Genomic DNA, 6953 nt, shown 5'->3' on the forward strand with positions numbered 1-6953 from the left:
GAATAGAAACTAGGACTCACAGAGGTTTAGATCCAAAGCCCACTTAAAGGCAGCACAAGACCTTTCACTGATTTTATGGGACTAGGCATCAGGCCTGTAGTTCACTGAAGACACAAGAGGCCTTCCAGACTGTATGATACAATACATTAAATACTCCTTAACCACTAGAATGAAATTTCGCAACCACTTTGAACATTTCATTAGTATTTAGGGCATTTAGGGAGTGAAAGAGCACGTCTGGTTTGGGTTTTTCTTCTCCCTAAAATGACACTCCTCACAAAACGTAAAGGGTGTTGGAACTTGATGATCTTAAGGTCCTTTCCAACCCTAACTATTCTATGATTCTATGATTCTATGTTTTAAGACACTAGAAAAATAATCTGTGACCAGCAGATCTGAAGCTTAAAGAAAAAAAAATCCCCAATTTTATCACAGAAATACTGTTATAATTGGCATGCATGAGCTTACATTCAAAGAAAACTCATTTGTTAAAATTAATCAGTGGCCTCAGCCAATTTGTCAGTAACTACTGTCAAGTCTGGACATGATTAGCTTCACTGGGAGATACAGGGTGCCCTCTATAATGCTTCCACAGGATGAAATCCTAAACCCAATGAAGCCTTTGAACATTTTGCAAGCAACTTATTGACATGGAGCCAGGACCTCAGGGATGCTGCTGTAGGCTCTACTTTTTTTTCTGCTTTCATAGATGAAGCCTTTCTAAGAAAGAGACAGGCCAAGAGCTCCAACAGTAAAACACGGTCTTTCTCTACAAGCAAGCAGAGCACAATTAGCAATCACAGGACTGTACGCTGTGTTTGGAAAAACTTAACTGTCTGGATCGGTTTGAAGGCTAAGATGAGGCATAATGTACTTGTCAGCCACCCTAACAAGTCTTTTGACAAGGGGGCTGGCTCTGCTCATCTAATTGCAGTGGCTGCTCCTATGGTGTGGAAACCTATCTATTGGAAACTGCATTTCACAGGTGACTAAACAGCCATCGGATGGTAACAGCTTTCATTTGTTACCTGACCTCCATCCTCTGCTGCAACATAAAGGTGAATGGCCCGATATCCCATTGCCAGACCAGAGCCGAATGCCTCCTGCTCTGCGTAGTGAATCATAAAATACCTAGAACGTTTTTCAGATTTGCATTGTTTTGAAGCAGCACTTTGAACTACCATCTTCTTATCTAGCAATCAGCCTCATAAAAGAATGTCAAATTCTGCACTACTTGGTTATGCAAAGACAGTGTTTTGGACCATGACTGTAGAACATCTCTCCACGTTTTTATGCATTTATATATAGAAGGTATTTACTGAAGTCCTGTCCCTCAAACAGCAATTCATAGGCAGAAGACACTTGCTAATTCATATAGACTGGATCAGAGCCTTTGCTCTGACCAGACCAAAAGTAGTCCTTCCAGTGATGGACTGAAAGGTAACTCCACTACCAGAATTAAACGCAGAACTTAGCATAGTAGACCGACTTTAAAACAAAGATTCTATAAAGAGCTACTTTAAAAGGAAGATTCATCAAATATTATACCCTCCAGACCTCTGGCTCCATCAATGACATAATGGATTCACTTCTTCTCATCAAGTCCTCTGCATCTGGTCGGCCACGTATCTTCCACCCATACATGCATCACAAGGCAAAAAGAAACTTTCCTTTCCATGGCTGACAGCTGTTTAGTTCACACTATTTTTGTAGTCAGTTCCCAGATAGCACTCGCAGTCACTTCACAACCCTAGCTATAAAACACCCTAGTCTCAGATAGCATTTATACAATTTAATACAATAAACAACAGGAGATTATACAAAACCTGCAGCGAATCCTACTCAGATGACAATCACAGAGCTATGCAATGAGTAGCATTTACATTTAGATTTCTGAAGTGCAACTTTCCAGAAGGCACAATGCAACAACACACACAACCAGCTGTACAGTCGTACCTCCAATGACATGTAAGAGCATTCTAGGGCACCACATCCCAGTGCCCAGCTCTGCTTCACTTCTCCAGTTCTCACCAAACCTCTGGCTGTCTTCAGCTGTGTGGAAGATTTGGCCTCTCCAAAGTGACTGGTGTCAAAGAAGGCTTTGAAGGCCTGTAGACCAACAGGCTCTGACAGGAGCAAGCTCCCAAGGTCAAGGACCCTCATCAAGAACACTGGTAACAGCTCCCTGACATTTAACCCTTCAAGCATTTATCCTCCTGGAAAGAGACAATCTCTGAAAAATGCATACAACAAACATAATGATTTTGGCATACTCTGCCCTCAAGTCCAACTATTGATGCACTGTTTCTAGTGTATGCAAAAATTTCAGACCAGATGAAAACAAATCTGGATTTCTTTACGAAATTGCTTTTTTCAGAAATGTTACTGATCAAGGGAATCAGTTTTCTATGGCTGCACCATAGAAAAGACTGGGTCTAAAATACAAAATATTCATAAAACCAGTAATAAATATCATTTTTTTAACATTCTTCTCAGGTACAATATGATAGTTGTAGTCAGCTTTTCACGATCCTGCACCTAAATGTGACACCATGAGTTCTATTGGAGGAAGACAGCACTTATAGATAAAATGAACATCCATCCTCCATGTTTAAATGCACGAAGAAGTGCTTGCTGTGTTTGATCCCTTCATTATAAATTCTTTGGGGTGCAGATTTTATCCCATGCCACTACTTTTACGTTCTTAAAGTCATTTTCAAGACGCACAATGTCACTGGAAGAAATACCCTTAACTTCAGTAACAGTTCAAAAACTTTCAGGAAAATAAATAAAATAATTGTGGCTTTCCCATTGTGTCATAGTTTGGTGGATACGAAAATATGAATGATAGAGTTTTAAGAAAGATCAAAACATATTACCATATGAATGGCATGCAGAAGAACTGCTCTGAATTACAACCAACAAAATCATAACCCAACTGTTTTTAGTTTTATGCAAACTGGAAACGTAGTTGGCACTACTGCAAATGAGAGCCCAAAAAGTGCAAAGTTCAGGGAAAAGCCATGCACGCAGCTGCTCCAAAACTAACCATGGTCAGATAGAAGTCTGAAAGCAATTATCTGGGCTGAATATTGTACACAGACCACTGCACTAAGCTCCTATAATTAAACAAGACAAAAGTTCAGATGGTGTCTAATAAACCATTTACTGCATTAATTATATTCAAGTATTGCAGTGTGATGCTTGGTAATAACTAACAACAATGGGAAATAATTTAAAGAAGGTATCTGATGTTGTAAACTTCATTCATCAGTACCAATGTTACTAGTCAGCCTTTCTAACACACGTCAAACGCATGAAAGGGATACTGCTTAGTGTCAGGAAGAGCTATTTAAGGGTTGTAAACCTTTACTCTGAGGGAAGTCAGCAGCCTCATTTGACAAAAATGATTTTTGCGCTACGAAAGCAGCAGCAAAGCCAGATTTTCCATTTCTTGAACAAAGTCCCTATGTCTTTGTTCCAAAGTTACGGTGTCACAGGGGCATCTCACTTTTTCGTAGCAGCAACAGCATCTCAACAGACCTTCACAGATCAACAGATTTCCCATTGACCCTGTTCCCTGGGTTTGCCTTCACACTGATCACACAGCATGTGTATACATCTGCAATTTTAATAGTATTTACAGCAATTTCTCATCAAGATAATTAATATTAGAGAGGTATTTAATGTATGTTGGCTTCTTTTAATGCCGTTAGTAGTTAAATACATTGCAAATGAGCCAACACCATTTGCCCACATAATTCTCTGTGGACCACTAGTCAGTACCATAGGAAATACAGAGAAGTTCCCAAAACACAAGCTGAAGATTACTGCAGGCAGATTTGCATACAATTTCTGATGGCCCAGTAGCATTCCAATAACGTATATAAAATCCAGCATGCTCCACTAGAGTACATAGTAACTAACATACACCGCATCAATTCACAATGCAAGCATTAGGATGCTATCAACAGGATGCTGGTTTATCTCATTTCACTAATCTCAAACAGAAAAAAAAATCAAATTCTATAGGATTACAATTATTTTCTATTTTGCTTTTGTAATTTTAAGTCAGGAAATTGTACCTCCAGGTTTTATTTACACACAACTCTGTTTCACCTAAGAGGGCATATAACAATCATTTTGCATATTCCAAAGAAAGAGAGAGATAAGGTAAACATGTAACTTTATCCATAACATCTTTACACTTGGACATTTACATATGCAACTCTAACACCCCCTTAAGCTCCTTTTATAAAGTTTTTATAACACCTTCCCTATTGTTTGGCCTTTCTTTTCCTTTCCTCAATAGAAAATACATCACAAAACATAGATATAGAGGTCTGCAACTTTGCAATAAACCTCCAACATTCTGTATACATCCTCCAACTCTCAATGCACAGTGTGGACAATGCTGGGAAATCCTGTCCTCATCCCCCAGATGACCTATAGAAGAAAGAAACGGAGTTCTCTGACAACCACACTAGGAGCTGTGGAGGTCCCAAAGTGCATCACAGAAGATTTCTGCCTACAGATAGTTCAAAGTCTGCACTTACAAGATCTCAAATCCAGCACTTCCACAGCAAATGGCAAGGCGAGCCCTGCCTGCTTCAGCAGAGGTGTCTGCCAAGACGCCCCTTTGTTGTCAGCTGCAGAAATTAGTGCGAGCATGTTGGGATCTGAACACACAGGCAGGATCTCACCTCCAGACCCTTCGTCACAGATTCTCATTCAGAAAAAAGAAAATAGCACATCTCTTCCCAATAGTTCAGCTTTTGGTCTTTGCAAGACACACACAAACCCAGTATGCAACCAACGCAGGACTTCCAGTCAAACAGCACTTTAGTCGGAAAGTACATATAAAGGAAGAATACCTCCAAACTCCACTTCAAATTTAAAATAGTAATAAACCCCCCTGCTGAAAAAAAACCTGCAAGAGCTTCATCTTTAAATGGAAAAAATGCGGTCATTCTTTCCTTAACCCAAAAGCCCCACACTATCAAAACCAGCTGAATTACTTTTGCATAAGTTTTCCAAACAAGAAAAGACATACAAACGCATACATGTATGAAAATTACCTGGATGCAGACACCACGCCTGTAAAGTTTCATTGCAAAAGGGTTAAAGTTCTGAAAGTTCACAAGACTGAAAAAGGAAAATCAGATTGAAAAAGGAGCAAAACCTTAACCTTGAGGTTGGCTGCTGCTGCCTCCTGCCTACCACTTCACATTTCTCTCCGCATGAAGAAATAGCTAAATCTTACTCCAACAGTTAACAACTAAATTAGTTGAACGAGTAACCTACTCAAAATTTCTTCTAGTGCCAAGTGAAACACACTGCCATGACAAAACCAACTACAAATGGTAGTTGAGTATTAGAGATGCTCATGTTCCCGAGGAAATACATCAAGAGACCACAAAAGTGATCCACACCGCTTATTAGAGGTAAATTCGCACAGACCTTTCTTTTTCTTCCTTTGAGAACATCGATTTTTACATGCTAGCACGACTATTTATAAGCGCAATCTGCAAAAGCAAATATAGAACTAATAGAATAGCCTTGAAAAGCAACCACAAAAAAAAAAAAGGTCTCATTTAAATTCCTGGAAAGCGATGCTTCTCTAAACACATCTATTCAAGCTCTCTTGAGCCGGCGAACCCTACTAAAAACACACCCTGCACACACTCCCAGCCCGAAAACTGTTAAGCTAAGAAGCCACTAAGCTATGCCGCTGAGAATCCATATGGCTTCACGTATAGGATTTTCCTCCCTGCAAACGCTGCACAAACCCGCCCCCTTTAACACCCCCTCTCACCCCCAAAATAAATCACAGCGCCTTCCTCCCGGGGGTGCCCCTACGTACCGCGGGGCGCTCAGGGCTCTCTGGGGGGCCTGCCCCCCGAGGTGCAGCAGCCGGGGCGGCGCGGGTGCTCCGCCTCGCCGCTCCCCACGCGGTGCCTCTCCCCCCGCATGCTGCTGGCCGCCGCTCGCACAAAGCGCAGGGCGCGGGCAGCCGCCGGGGGCGGGCGGCACCCTGGATCCCGCCGGATCGCAGCGGCGGCACCAGCGCCGGGAGGTGACACGGGATGCGGGCGGCTCGCAGCGGCGCGGCACGGCACGGCACCGCCCCCCGCCCCACGGGAGCCGCCCCCCCCTCCCAACCGGGAGCCGCCGCCCGGCCCCTCCCGGGATGGGGGCGCTCCCGCCTCGTTACCGCGCGGGCGGAACTGGGCGCTACGGTGGCGGGGCGAGAGGCTCCGCTGCCTGCCCGGCGGAGGGGGCCGCCTGCCTTGGGCTGGCTTCGGGCATGCCGGGGGCTGCCCCAGGGCCGTGCCGCGCCGTCCCGGCTCATTGTTCACGGAGGGCAGCGGCGGGAGGGGCGGGCGCTGCGGAGGGAGGGGGCAACCCCGGCGCTGGGGGTAGCGCCGCACCTTCCTTTTCTGCACGGGCAGAGGTTGGGGGCAGCGCCGCATCCTTCCCGAGCTGGTCGGGGACGGGGCAGGACCGAGGATGGGGGCGCCGCGCTGCGCTGGTATGGTGGCTGCGCTGCACCTTCGCGGGGCTGCGCTGGAAGAGTTGAGAGCGGGAGGCAGGAAAGGGTGGGAGGTGAACAGGCGGGGGCCGGCCCGGCAGTAGGTTTGCCTGCCTCCCCCCGCTTGCCGAGCACGGAAAGCGCCTCGGGGCTCCGGTACCGCGGCAGCTGCCCAGCTCCAGCACCGAGATCCCAGTGGGGCTGTCCAAGCAAAGGAGGTCTCCCTGTGTCCAGTGCGGAAAGTTGAAGGCATGGTCCAGCCCCCGCCCCTTCTGTGAGCCGGGGTGGTGGGGCTCTGGTACCCATGCGGCGTGGAAGCGGCGCAGCCAGCTTCGGCTCTTTAAGATTAGGCTCCGTTAATTAAGGAAATATTTTAAGCTTAACGGTCTCCTGAGAAGAAACACATTAACTCACTCGCAGA

The 6953-nt window shown here is 45.1% G+C and overlaps 1 protein-coding gene across 1 annotated transcript in view; it reads right to left on the reverse strand.

Annotated features, from left to right (window-relative positions):
* The window catches only part of ST6GAL2 (ST6 beta-galactoside alpha-2,6-sialyltransferase 2), a 49425-nt gene extending 43352 nt beyond the window's left edge, over positions 1–6073 (reverse strand). Inside the window, exon 1 of the mRNA XM_061377940.1 lies at positions 5864–6073. The gene's annotated coding sequence lies outside the window, so the exon portion shown is untranslated. The remainder of the gene's footprint in view (positions 1–5863) is intronic.
* Positions 6074–6953: the final 880 nt, after the last annotated feature.

The sequence above is a fragment of the Neopsephotus bourkii genome, unplaced genomic scaffold (genome assembly GCF_033783945.1).
Source record: "Neopsephotus bourkii isolate Nb327-2 ecotype Australia unplaced genomic scaffold, CSIRO-AGI_Nbou_v1 NB_1760, whole genome shotgun sequence".
Taxonomy (NCBI): domain Eukaryota; kingdom Metazoa; phylum Chordata; class Aves; order Psittaciformes; family Psittacidae; genus Neopsephotus; species Neopsephotus bourkii.